Genomic DNA, 14,604 nt, shown 5'->3' on the forward strand with positions numbered 1-14,604 from the left:
TGCTGGAGAGACTGTGTGAGCAGCAGCAAGCGATAGTGGAGTTTCAGCTGCAGAACGCACAGGTGAGTCGCTCTGTAGAACAGCACCACTACACCACCAACGAGTAGGCTTCCATGTGGGACGTGTGTGCTGTGTTGCGCTGTTTTGAGTACTCCACTAACATGGCCAGTGCTGATGACGCCGTTACTATCCCACTTCTAGGTCTCCTTGAAAAAACGCTTTAGGCGATGATGGAAGAGGATGTGGCACAGGAGGAAAAGAAGTAGGAAGAGGAATTATTTTCACGGTTATCAGGCCAATCAATCATAAGTGGCTCGGAGGGTGGGTTCCTGCACCAACAATGGCCAGGAGAATGATAAAGAGGAGGAACTGTGTTCACAACAGGGTGGTACCCAAAGCAGCTCATGGGCATCACTGGACACAGACAATACACCTCCCACAGAGGACAGCTTGTCGTTGCCTCTGGGCAGCCTGGCACACATGAGCGACTACATGCTGCAATGCCTGCGCAACAACTGCCGAGTTGCCCACATTCTAGCCAGTGCTGATTACTGGATGGCCACCCTGCTGGATCCCCGCTACAAGGACAACATGCTGTCCCACCATGCCCTGCTGTAGGCTGAAAACTGGAGGCAATGTGGGCATAATGGGAGTTATAGTTTTGCAACAGCTGGAGAGCCTCAGGTTGGCCATCCCTTGGCCTAAACAAAAAGAAGCAGCCTTCACTCTAACAGGAGCAGAGGAAATATCTGACAAGCTGACACAGGGCTCACAGAAAATGGCAACATTTTCTGGTCAGGGCTGATGATCACACTTTCATCACAAATTACAGACTACATTGAATTTGCTGGAACACATACTGTTTGTTGTATAAACATAGAATAATGCACATAAAAAAACAATTATTAAACAATTTACTGAATGTCCTTGTAAGAAAAAGAAATCAATGTCATTTTAAATATATATGTGGTTTTGTTAAAGAATTGTGACTATGCCTCTAATTTAGAATGGAACTGTGGATTGTGGTACCTAACTCTGTCAGGTAACTTGAGCGTTGAAAGACATATTTCCTTTGCTGATGTTCCCTTTCATTGGATATTAAACCACCATTTGTTTTTCCGTGTCTGATGTCTCATTCATAATGATCTCAAGACTCAGTTCCAAAGTTGTCTTCATGACAGCACATGCCAAGTGTGATTACCAGCTTTGTGGAAGATCTTCACCTATCTACAGCTTTATTCATGGTATCCAATCATTTCTGAAATAGACTGCTTAGTTGCTAAGAGCCAAAGGCATTAGAGCTAAACGTAATTTTCTTTGTCCTTTTTTTGCATTCTGCTCCTAAGCTGAAAATCTGGTTCAAAAAACTTATTTGCAATACTAAATAGAGAAAATATGCTTTGTGCTATGTGACATTGAAAAAAGGTTTAGCTGATTAAAAGTAGAGTGCTATAAATGAAAGAAAACTTACTGTTTTGGGGATAGAAATGTAGCATTACTAAGGCATTTTAGACAATAAACGTTCATAAATAATCTAATATATAAAGCTAAGTGTATATGTGTATGTGTGTATGTCCGCTAAAGGAATCCGCACCGTCGCATTTACGATCATGAAATTTGGCACACAGTTAAATCAGGTGTCTGGGAAGGTTTTAAACGTACTGTTCCTGAGATATTCCCAAAAAATGCATTAGCCAACAGAAGTCACATGACCCTTATCAGCCGAAGGAAGCTCACAGGCCCTTACTCTTCACATACACACAGTTTTACACCAGGTTTACATAACAACCCAGACATTTTCCTTCACTGCTGTAGGTCAGCTTTAAAGGGGCAGGGCGCTGTGGATGACACTGTTAATTGAGCGGAGTGCTGTGGAGGTCACAGTTAAGGGGGGATTGAAAAAAATTAAGGTAAAAATCAACTTCTGTCAGCTGCAGGGGATCGAGGGAGGGAGGGTGACTTTCTCCCTGCAGATCATGCTCAGATAGCACAGTGCTGCTGTTTGGGAGTAAGCTGTTCAAAAGGACATCCCTGTGTCCATCCAGGCCCTGCACCAGACGGAGGACGGGAAGTCTGAAAGCCGGACTGTCCGGCCTGAAACCGGACCTCTGGCCACCGCAGGGGCAGGCTGCTGTGGAGGTCACAGTTAAGGGGATGGTCCGCTATAGAGGTCAGTGTTAAGGGGCAGATTGCTGTAGAGGCCACTGTTAAGGGGATGGGGTGTTGTGGAAATCACTGTTAAGGAGATGGGGAACTTTGGAGGTCACTAACAAAGGGGTGGCCGCTGTGGAGGTCACTGTTAAAGGGGCGGCTAATGTTGAGGTCACTGTTAATGGGGTGGGATGCTGTGGAGGTCACTGTTAAAGGAGAAACCTGCTGTGGAGGTCACTGTTAATGGGGCAGGTGTTGTGGAGATTTCTGTTAAGGGGCAGGGAATGGTGGAGGTCACAGTTAAGGGGACAGTCTGCTATGGAGGTCAGTGTTAAGGGACAGGGTGCTGTAGAGGTCACTGTTGTTTAGGGAGCGGGGTGTTGTGAAAGTCACATTTTGAGGGAACGGAGCTGTGTGAATGTCATTGTTAAGGTGGTGGGTTATTTTTGAAATCACTGTTAACAAGATGGGGTACTGTGGAGGTCACTAATATAGGGGTGGCCACTGTGGAGGGCACTGTTAAAGGGGAGGGCCCTGTGGAAGTTATTGTTATAGGGCAGGCCGCTGTGGAGGTGACTGTTAAAAGTGGGGTACTGTGGAGGTCTCTGTTAAGGGAGGAGAGGACTGTGGAGGCTACTATTATAGAGGGGTACTTTGAAGTCACTTTTAAGGCAGTGGGGTACTATGAGGTCACTGTTAAGGGAGCAGGGTACTGTGGCAGCCGCTGTGGAGGTCTTTGTTAAGGGGCCAGGAATGGTGGAGGTTAGTTAAGTGGTCTGTAACCTATGGTTAGTGTTAAGAAGTGGGTGCTTTAGAGGTCACTGTTAAGGAGGCAGGCCCCTGTGGAGGTGGGATCAAGGGGGTGGGGTGCTGTGGAACTCACAATTAAAGGGGCAGGCTACTGTAAAGGTCCAAGTTAAGGGGTTGGGCTGCTGTGGAGGTCCCATTTTAAGGAGACGGGGCACTGTGGGAGGGTCAGTGTTAAGGGGTGGGGGATGTGGAGGTCACTGTTAATGGGGCAGGGTACTATAGATGTCACTGTTATAGTGAATACTGTCGATATCTTTTACCGACGCACAGAAAAATTAAATGAAATAGATGAAATATACTTGTGCGAAGCCGGGTCCTTCTGCTAGTTCATAATAAATTAAATTAGTTTTACAAAAAGAATTGCCTTTTTTGAATGAGGCCATAATCTTCTATGCAAATACAAATAGGAGCTTGAAAATATGAAATCTAACTCTTTCATTTTGATTTATTTGTAAAAGTAATCAGTTGGCACTCTGGAAGACGCTGGAGTTTATATCTTGGGTTGCAGGTCCATATATTCAAGTACTTTTTGATGCAAAAACAACCTTCACTTTATTGCCATAAGCAAAATATAGGCAGATGTGACGCGTTTCAGCTAAACAGCCTTTTTCAAGCAAGCAACTTCTTTCATGTATAAAAAAAAAAAAGGTTTGGTTAGCCGAAACACGTCATATCTGCTGGTATTTTGTTGATGGCAATAATGAAAAAGTGAAGTGAAGATTGTTTTGCAACAAAAAGTGAGTGCTGATCCACTTCTTCTACTTTCTTGTTGAGTAATCTAAAACACACACCTTGAAATGCTTTGTTTCTATTTATCAGGGAATAGATAACAATTGGGTGGTCCTGATAGATCTCTGTAGACAGAAAAAAACTCGGACATAAAAATACACAACAGATTTTAAATGTCATGTCACATTCAGAAAAGGTAAAGCAAAAATCAGGAATCAGGAACTAGGTGGAAAAAAAAGCTGGACTCATTCTTTAAAAGCTGATGTTTTCACAGTTTGGCAGTTTTGGAACTCAGGTGTGCCAAAAGTAAGGACATCAACCATAAAATCAAACAAACAATTGTTGTTTTTTAATCTGAAAAAGGTTAGAAAAACATTGACAATTTGAAATGTACCATGCTACATTAAGCAAAATTGCTGACAAATGGGGAGCTTTTAAGATAGTTGCCAATTTTCCAAGGATGGGATGTCTCAGAAAATGCAGTCCAAGGTCAAATCATTTAATGTGTACTGATATAAAGAAAAAAAAAATAAGGGTAACATCATGCAACCTACTGGCCTCTGTAAGCACAGTTAATGTTTAAATGGGTTGTCCAATCCTGAAAGTGTGTAAATTGAAGAAAAAAAAAGCCGCTCATCTCATGAAGCCAATGAACCGCTGGAGAACTGCAGTTTTTTGCCACAATTTGTGCCAAGAAAACTGGTAAACATGCTTTGCATCACATTTATTAGGTGTTTTAGAAATGCTTTTTACACCTCATCTGACAAGTGAATGTGGCTTATCAAAAATTGGGCGTAGTTTTATGCTAAGTGTATGCGAGTGCAAGCTTGAGAAAGGTCCCAGTAAGCGGACTGAAACGTTGCATGGGTGAATAAAGGTCCACAATTTTTCACCAACGGATGTGCTGCGGTGTCTTCATTTCTTGTACTGTACACGTTGGTCAGGTGTTTCCATCGCTGGCACCCGATTGTCCACTACTAGGAGTGCTGCCCTGGACTTCTGTTATATATATATATATATATATATATATATACTCACAAACGTTGTCAAAATTGTTGTTACCCTTCTGTTAAAGAAGGAATGGTGACTGAAATAAATTGAAACTGGCAAAAGTAATAGTAACTACAAACCGGATTCCAAAAAAGTTGGGACACTATACAAATCGTGAATAAAAACTGAATGCAATGATGTGGAGGTGCCAACTTCTAATATTTTATTCAGAATAGAACATAAATCACGGAGCAAAAGTTTAAACTGAGAAAATGTACCATTTTAATGGAAAAATATGTTGAATCAGAATTTCATGGTGTCAACAAATCCCCAAAAAGTTGGGACAAGGCCATTTTCACCACTGTGTGGCATCTCCCCTTCTTATTACAACACTCAACAGATGTCTGGGGACCGAGGAGACCGGTTTCTCAAGTTTAGAAATAGGAATGCTCTCCCATTCTTGTCTAATACAGGCCTCTAACTGTTCAAACGTCTTGGGCCTTCTTTGTTGCACCTTCCTCTTTATGATGCGCCAAATGTTCTCTATAGGTGAAAGATCTGGACTGCAGACTGGCCATTTCAGTACCCAAATCCATCTCCTAGGCAGCCATGATGTTATGATTGATGCAGAATGTGGTCTGGCATTATCTTGTTGAAAAATGCAGGGTCTTCCCTGAAAGAGATGACGTCTGGATGGGAGCATATGTTGTTCTAGAACCTGAATATATTTTTCTGCATTGATGGTGCCTTTCCAGACATGCAAGCTGCCCATGCCACACGCACTCATGCAACCCCATACCATCAGAGATGCAGGCTTCTGAACTGAGCGTTGATAACAACTTAGGTTGTCCTTGTCCTCTTTGGTCCAGATGACATGGCGTCCCAGATTTCCAAAAAGAACTTCGAATCGTGACTCGTCTGACCACAGAACAGTCTTCCATTTTGCCACACTCAATTTTAAACGATCCCTGGCCCAGTGAAAACACCTGAGCTTGCTTAGAAATGGCTTCTTCTTTGCACTGTAGAGTTTCAGCTGGCAACGGCGGATGGCATGGTGGATTGTGTTCACTGACAATGGTTTCTGGAAGTATTCCTGAGCCCATTCTGTGATTTCCTTTACAGTAGCATTCCTGTTTGTTGTGCAGTGTCGTTTAAGGGCCCGGAGATCATGGGCATCCAGTATGGTTTTACGGCCTTGACCCTTATGCAGAGATTGTTCCAGATTCTCAGAATCTTCGGATGATGTTATGCACAGTTGATGATGATAGATGCAAAGTCTTTGCAATTTTTCGCTGGGTAACACCTTTCTGATATTGCTCCACTATCTTTCTGCGCAACATTGTGGGAATTGGTGATCCATCTTGGCTTCTGAGAGACACTGCCACTCTGAGAAGCTCTTTTTATACCCAATCATGTTGTCAATTGACCTAATTAGTGTTAATTCGTCTTCCAGCTCTTCGTTATGCTCAAATTTACTTTTTCCAGCCTCTTATTGCTACTTGTCCCAACTTTTTGGGGATTTGTTGACACCGTGAAAATTTGAATCAACGTATTTTTCCTTTAAAATTATACATTTACTCTGATTAAATGTCTGATCTGTCATCTACGTTCTATTACAAATAAAATATTGACATTTGCCATCTCCACATCATTGCATTCAGTTTTTATTCACAATTTGTTTAGTGTCCCAACTTTTTTAGAATGCGGTTTGTAAAAATGTATTGAATTTACTGAAAAAGAGCTAATGAAAATCAGACATTTATTTTGAACTGTAGTTCAACAAAATAATTAAAAAACAAACTAATGAAATTGGCCTAGACAAAAATGATGGTACCCCTAGAAAAGATTGTAAAGAATTTAATCCTAGAGATATGTTAAACTAAGGTGTGTCTTGTAACACGCATCACATGTGTCAAACTTGTAATCAGTCAGTCTGTCAATTTAACGGGTGAAAAGTAGTGACTGGACTGGTCATGGTGTGTACCACAATGAACATGGACTATAGAAAGTAGACAGTTGTCTCAGGAGATTAGAAAGCAAATTATAGACAAACATGTTAGAGGTAGACCATCTCCAAACAGCTTGATTTTCCTGTTACTACAGTTGCACATCTCTCTGGATGTGGTCGCAAGAGGAAAAATGATGACAAATTAAAGAGCAATATAATGCGACTGGTAAACAAAGAGCCCAGAACCACTTCTAAAGACATTAGGTGAACTCCAAGGTCAAGGTACATCAGTGTCTGATCACATATCTGTCGCTGTGTGACGATACCGCACCTCACAGCCCCGCCTGATGTCACTACGTCTGGCTCATGCAATACGGTTTCATCACTGGTTACCAAGGAGTGACGTTACGCCCTCTCTGTGAGAGTATAACTTCAACTTGGTACAGTTTACACAGACAGCTCATGTACACACATGCACAGGAAAGCACAGGGAGTGAGAGAGGTTAGTCCACTCAACCTCTGGAATGTCACAACACTCGCACACAACCCTGAAAAGCTGAGAAAGCCTCTTCACTGCCCAAGTGAAACAGAGCTCTGCAAGCCCGGTAGACTGCCACCAGTTCCTCGTTAGATATAAGCCTGGTCCGTTAACGGGATTATATCGGGTCAGGATCCAAAATAGTGCCGAAACATGAACGTGGGGATTCGTGATCGAGATACAGAACAGAGCAAGATTAATTTATATATTTAATTGCCTTGAGGGCGTATTAGACATAACATTATATTCACACAGATATATACAATGGTCAGATGTGCAAATACAGATGATATGGTATGGAAAGAGTTATTTAGATCAAAATAGTCAGTTACTGGGTAGATGAGTAATCCTTTGGGTTATGATGATAAATGGTATAGCCACACGGGAGCAGTGACATCAGTAGGTTTTCCATGGTCCCTCCAAACACATTACACAATGTGACCCCTTCACAGAAGGGCACTGGCCTCTGGCTTGCATGGGCCTTTTCACCTGTAGTCGGTCAGTCCCCTCACCCGGGGAGGATCCCACTCCCCCTGGCTCCTGTGAGGCAGCTAAGAATCCAAAAACCGATTATGGATCATGGCTCCTCACCGGAAGATTCTAGATAGATGGTTCTGGCAGTAACAGATCCGGCTGGGCTCCGGCTACAAGTGGAGACCAAACATGGCGCTGTTATTTGGTTCCTACTAGGAGTTCTCCGTATCTCCCCTTCCTAGCCCCCTACCCAGAAAGGAAAACCAGTAGAACATCTGTCTCGGTCCCAGGGTCGCAGATATGTACCCGGTTTATTTATGCGATGGACGGTCAATTCATAATCCCTTATGAACTCCCTTTTCCATGATGTCTAGGAGAAAACTGGAGCATTGTGGGAAGTCACATCAGCTCTATGTTCACAGATGCAAAACTGTGAAACATGGATGAAACCTAGTTATGTTTTGGGGCTGCTTTGCTGCATCTGGCACATGGGGTCTATAATCGGTGCAGAATACAATGAAATTTCTAGACTATCAAGGCAAGCTGGAGTGAAATATGCTTCCCAGTGTCAGAAAGGTCATGGGTCCTCCAACAGGATAATGACCCAAAACATACAGCTAGAAACAACCAAGAATGGCTAAGAGCAAAGCAGTGAACAATTCGGAAAGGGCATTCTTTGAGCCCTGATCTAAATCCTATTGAACATCTGTGGAAGGAGCTAAAACATGCAGTCTGGAGAAGGCACCCTTCAAACCTGAGACAGCTAGAGCAATTTGCTCATGAGAAATGGGCCAAAATACCTGTCAACAGGTGTAGAAGTCTCATTGAGTTATAGAAATTGCTTGAGATTTGATTTTAGTTGATTTTCAGTAAATATTTTTTCATTATTAATTTTGTCAGTTTCAAGTTATTCCAGTGACAATGATTACTTAGCTTTTTTATTTGTTTTGTTGTGGATCTTCATCCTGTATTAGAATTTAAGAGTCACCAGCAAACACCAGCAATCTCAGTTTGCACATGCACTGCTATATATAAATAATTTGCATAATTTCAATGCCCAATACACAAAACATTCCAGTTTTTAATCTGTTATGAGTACTTAGTTGATCCTCTAGATTTGTGACAGCATATCAAATTGCTTGTCAGGAAGATTAATCAGAGAAATGTTAAAACACCCATGGAAGGTATGCTTACAGTTACAACAGTTGCAATAAAATGCAACACCTAAAATAGACTGCACACAACTGAACCCCAAGAATGTTTATCACGTCTTCAACCAATTTAGAGGCTGTACCAGCTATAGAAAAATGGAAAAGAGGTCCAGCTTCCAAATGACGTGGAATCTTTTAATGAATTAGTGCTATAAAAACCATAAACAATACAGATCTACGCGTTTCGGATCTTACAATATAGATCCTTACTCATGACAAGAAAAGGATTGTGTGAAGCAAGACTAAATAATGGCCATCTGAAAGCTGGTGGTCAGAATCAGTCATAGCCACACCTCTGCACAAGGTGGTTGACTAAAAATACATCAAGACAAACTAAAAAAGCCTGTATAAAAATAGGCAATATAACCAAATATACAGAAAAAATGAGAAAGATCAATAATTAAATATTAAATTGTGTCTATGATTTAACCTGCTAAGAATGCTGGAACCCATTCGAAAGATCCAGCTATAGAAAAGTGAAATACTGTAAACATAGCACACCGAAATTATACAAATTATTTGTTTGGTTGCCCTTGTCACAGATGGGAAAAATGAAATACTACCAATAGTGTGGAGTGAATAGAATCCAAATGAATTGACTTCAATCTCAATTTCAGGAAAAATACGATTCGTTACAAAGCCAAATTTCCTCGATAACTAATCTATTTTTCCTGAAATGGCGGTTAAAAAAAACCCTCATCCATTTGTGCGTGAAGAGGCCATCATGGCCATCTAGATTGCAGAGACCGCAAGAGGATCTCCAAAATTATTATTTTTTATTTATTTGGTATTGCTATTGCTAGACAAGAATCCCCTAGTCCAGGGATGTCCTATCTGCGGCCCTACAGCTGTTGTAAAACTACATACAACTCCCAGCATGCCCAGGCTACCTATAGCTATCAGCCTACAGCAGGGCATGGTGGGAGTTGTAGTTTTACCTGCCCTAGTCTATCAGTATTTCAAGCATGGGTACTCCTTCCAAGGTACTATATAAACCAATAGGGCAAAAAGGCATCACCAGCAATATGTATTATATATATATATTTTTTTTTTTTTTGCTGCAAATGGTGTGTCCCAAAACCTGCTGGAAGAGAGAAAATTAATTTCACTCATCTGTATTCCACATATAGTTCCATCACTGTCACACCATTATTGTCGTGAACTCTGTTCACCTGCGCAATATAACAGTTAGGTACCTTTCCCAAGCTAAAATTGGAGTATACGATAGTTCCGTCTAAAGTATATCTTTGTATCCAACTCCCAAAGATTTCCTTCTTTAAATTCTTCTCCTATGTCAATACAAATCCCGGAACATCTATAGCATGATTTTAAGTTTCTTTAGTTAGGTTTTGTAGGGATGTCTGATAACTCATCACAAAATCTGATCATCTGTTAGCTGAGAGAAGATAATAATGTCAATCATCGATCACATTTTATTGATATCCTCATTAATTCTCTTTTTCAGAATCACCCTCCAGTATTCTCAATTGAGATCTAGGATGACACACTCGTAATTGATTTACATGGACCCATTCTTCTATTAAACCATCTTTTATATCAATTTTCACCTTGTAGACTACAGGTGATATTTTATCGATGATACCATACAGACCTTTCCATGATGGGAGAAATTTTCTTTCTTTAACCCAATCTTGGCCAAAATTCTAGAGATATACAGTACAGACCAAAAGTTTGGACACACCTTCTCATTCAAAGAGTTTTCTTTATTTTCATGACTATGAAAATTGTAGATTCACACTGAAGGCATCAAAACTATGAATTAACACATGTAGAATTATATACTTATCAAAAAAGTATGAAACAACTGAAAATATGTCATATTCTAGGTTCTTCAAAGTAGCCACCTTTTGCTTTGATTGCTGCTTTGATTCTCTTGATGAGCTTCAAGAGGTAGTCACCTGAAATGGTATTCCAACAGTCTTGAAGGAGTTCCCAGAGATGCTTAGCACTTGTTGGCCCTTTTGCCTTCACTCTGCGATCCAGCTCACCCCAAACCATCTCGATTCGGATCAGGTCCGGTGACTGTGGAGGCCAGGTCATCTGGCGCAGCACCCCATCACTCTCCTCCATGGTTAAATAGCCCTTACACAGCCTGGAGGTGTGTTTGGGGTCATTGTCCTGTTGAAAAATAAATGATGGTCCAACTAAACGCAAATCGGATGGAATAGCATGCCGCTACAAGATGCTGTGGTAGCCATGCTGGTTCAGTATGCCTTCAATTTTGAATAAATCCCCAACAGTGTCACCAGCAAAGCACCCCCACACCATGACACCTTCTCCTCCATGCTTCACGGTGGGAACCAGGCATGTAGAGTCCATCCGTTCACCTTTTCTGTGTCGCACAAAGACACAGTGGTTGGAACCAAAGATATCAAATTTGGACTCATCAGACCAAAGCACAGATTTCCACTGGTCTAATGTCCATTCCTTGTGTTCTTTAGCCCAAACAAGTCTCTTCTGCTTGTTGCCTGTCCTTAGCAGTGGTTTCCTAGCAGATATTCTACCATGAAGGCCTGATTCACACAGTCTCCTCTTAACAGTTGTTCTAGAGATGTGTCTGCTGCTAGAACTCTGTGTGGCATTGACCTGGTCTCTAATCTGAGCTGCTGTTAACCTGCGATTTCTGAGGCTGGTGACTCGGATGAACTTATCCTCCGCAGCAGAGGTGACTCTTGGTCTTCCTTTCCTGGGGCGGTCTGCATGTGAGCCAGTTTCTTTGTAGCGCTTGATGGTTTTTGTGACTGCACTTGGGGACACTTTCAAAGTTTTCCCAATTTTTCAGACTGACTGACCTTCATTTCTTAAAGTAATGATGGCCACTCGTTTTTCTTTACTTAGCTGCTTTTTTCTTGTCATAATACAAATTCTAACAGTCTATTCAGTAGGACTATCAGCTGTGTATCCACCTGACTTCTCAACAACGCAACTGATGGTCCCAACCCCATTTATAAGGCAAGAAATCCCACTTATTAAAACTGACAGGGCACACCTGTGAAGTAAAAACCATTTCAGGTGACTACCTTTTGAAGCTCATCAAGAGAATGCCAAGAGTGTGCAAAGCAGTAATCAAAGCAAAAGGTGGCTACTTTGAAGAACCTAGAATATGACATATTTTCAGTTGTTTCACACTTTTTTGTTATGTATATAATTCCACATGTGCTAATTCATAGTTTTGATGCCTTCAGTGTGAATCTACAATTTTCATAGTCATGAAAATAAAGAAAACTTTTTGATTGAGAAGGTGTGTCCAAACTTTTGGTCTGTACTGTACCTTATCACCTACCTTTACTCATTTTTGTTGGTTTTAAGATCGTAATAAGTTGTATTACTTAAGGCTGCTTTCTCAAGGTTCTTCTGTGCAAAAGCAAACGCTTGTTGAAGATGTTGTCGTAGATTTTCCACATACTGATGTGCCGTGGCTGCATTGATCAGGTTATGATCTGATGTGCGATACAACAGATGTTGTGGAAGTACCATTTTCCTACCTGTCATCAGCTCAAAAGGCGACATCTTGGTAGTTGTACTTTGAGTGGCTCTAATAGCCATGAGCACTAACGGTAACTTCACGTCCCAGTCTTTACCTGATTCTTTAACATACTTCTTCAGGATATTGACAATGTACTGGTTATAGCGCTCAACGGATCCACTAGATGCTGGACGATAAGCAATATGTAACTTCCTTTTTACACCCAAGATCTTCCACATCTTGGACATTACCTCACTTACAAAGTGTGATCCACGGTCTGAATCCTTAGCGTTAACCCAAATCTGGAAAATACATGGTTAATAAGTAAAGCAGCACATGTTTTGGCAGTGTTATTACGAGCCGGTAAACATTCTACCCACTTGGTAAATACACAATTGACTGTCTACATGTATTTGTTTCCTCGAGATGACCTGGTGACAGAACCTATAAAATCTATTTGGACGATGGTAATGAAAACCCCTTTTTCTGAAGTGGGGCACAATGTGTGGGACCTTGAGGTTGAAATTGAGCACACACCAAACAACCTTGACAGGAGATTTGTACATCTTTCAACATATAAGGCCAATACGCATAATCACGTAGTGATTCATAAGTAATCTTTTATCCACGATGACCAGCTGTAGGCGCATCATGGGCATGCTGTAACATCAAGCCTCTAAAGGTAGTGGTAACTACCCACTGTTGAATACCATTTTTAGAGGTTCTCATCAATAAACCATCTTAAATACTAAATTGTGATTTGGTATTCATAAATAATCGGAGATCTTCTTTTTGGGCATAATCATTCTCAGATATGGGATTATTATTAGGATCTTCAATATGCTTAAGGAAAATTCAAATTATAGGATCTTCTTTTTGGCTCTTAATTAAATTCTCACTGGTAGACTCTTGATTCCACGGAGCAACATTATTTTTAGTTTGTGCCCTAACTTGTCGTCTAGTAACAGCTTCAATGGGTATTGTCTCTAGTAAATGATCTATGTTCACGTGGTCACCATTAATGGCCCCTTGTTTGGCCAGGTTATCGGCTAGATCATTACTGTCTTTGTCTATGTTCTGGGTTTTAGGAATGACCTTTAGTCTTTTTACAATAAAGGACTAGACCAATACATTGAACTAATTCATCTATGGCATAAAATAACTTGGCATGTTTCATAGGTTTTTATTAGACCTCAACATGTTATTTCTTTTCCAAGTAGGCATATATTCGACAAAACTGTTCCGTACATAATTGGAATCAGTTACTATGACAAATTCTTTGATATTATGCTCTAAAGCAATTTGAACAGTCTGGTATACAGTTGCTAATTCTGCTACCTGGCTACTCTTAGCACAAATACTGTATCCTACTGAAATATTAGGGCATTCATTTGTCCAACTAATGCCGATACCTGTCACTAGTTTTATTTCATCCCCTATGGTGGTGTGATAAGCACAACCATCAATATAGACACATGGAAGTAACGGATAATCATTTTTATCATATGCCTTATAAGGGGAAGATTTTTGTTCCTCTAGGAAATTATCTACTATCTCATCCTTCTGAGAATGAGCGGCACAGTCATGAAGTTCGGCAAGTCCTTGGGCTACTGGATACTTTTTATTTTGTTTAGGCCTCCTGCACACGACCGTTGTGTGCACCCGTGGCCGTTGTGCCGTTTTCCGTTTTTTTTGCGGACCCATTGACTTTCAATGGGTCCGTGGAAAAATCGGAAACTGCACCGTTTGGCAGCCGCATCCGTGAGCCGTGTTTCCTGGCCGTGAAAAAAATATGACCTGTCCTATTTTTTTCACGGCCAACGGTTCACGGGCCCATTCAAGTCAATGGGTCCGTGAAAATCACGGATGCACACAAGATTGTCATCCGTGTCCGTGATCCGTGTCCGTGATCCGTGTCCGTTTTTTCCTATCATTTCAATGGCAAACTTGACTTAGATTTTTTTTTTCATTTTTCATGTCCGTGGATCCTCCAAAAATCACGGAAGACCCACGGAAGAAAAAACGGGCACGGATCACGGACCTACGGACCCCGTTTTTGCGGACCGTGTAAAAAAACGTTCGTGTGCAGGAGGCCTTATACCGAACTTTCAATGGCCATCCTTCTAAAGACAAGGTCCAAGCAGTAATTCTGCTGTTTGATAAATTTTCATCCCTAATTTTGTTTTTTGTAAATATTGGAGGGGTTGGCGTGCCGCTTCAACTATGATTTTCTCACCATGAATATAACTTCTAAAGTTCTGAAGTG

This window comes from Bufo gargarizans, chromosome 3, assembly GCF_014858855.1.
Source record: "Bufo gargarizans isolate SCDJY-AF-19 chromosome 3, ASM1485885v1, whole genome shotgun sequence".
In the NCBI taxonomy this organism is placed as follows: domain Eukaryota; kingdom Metazoa; phylum Chordata; class Amphibia; order Anura; family Bufonidae; genus Bufo; species Bufo gargarizans.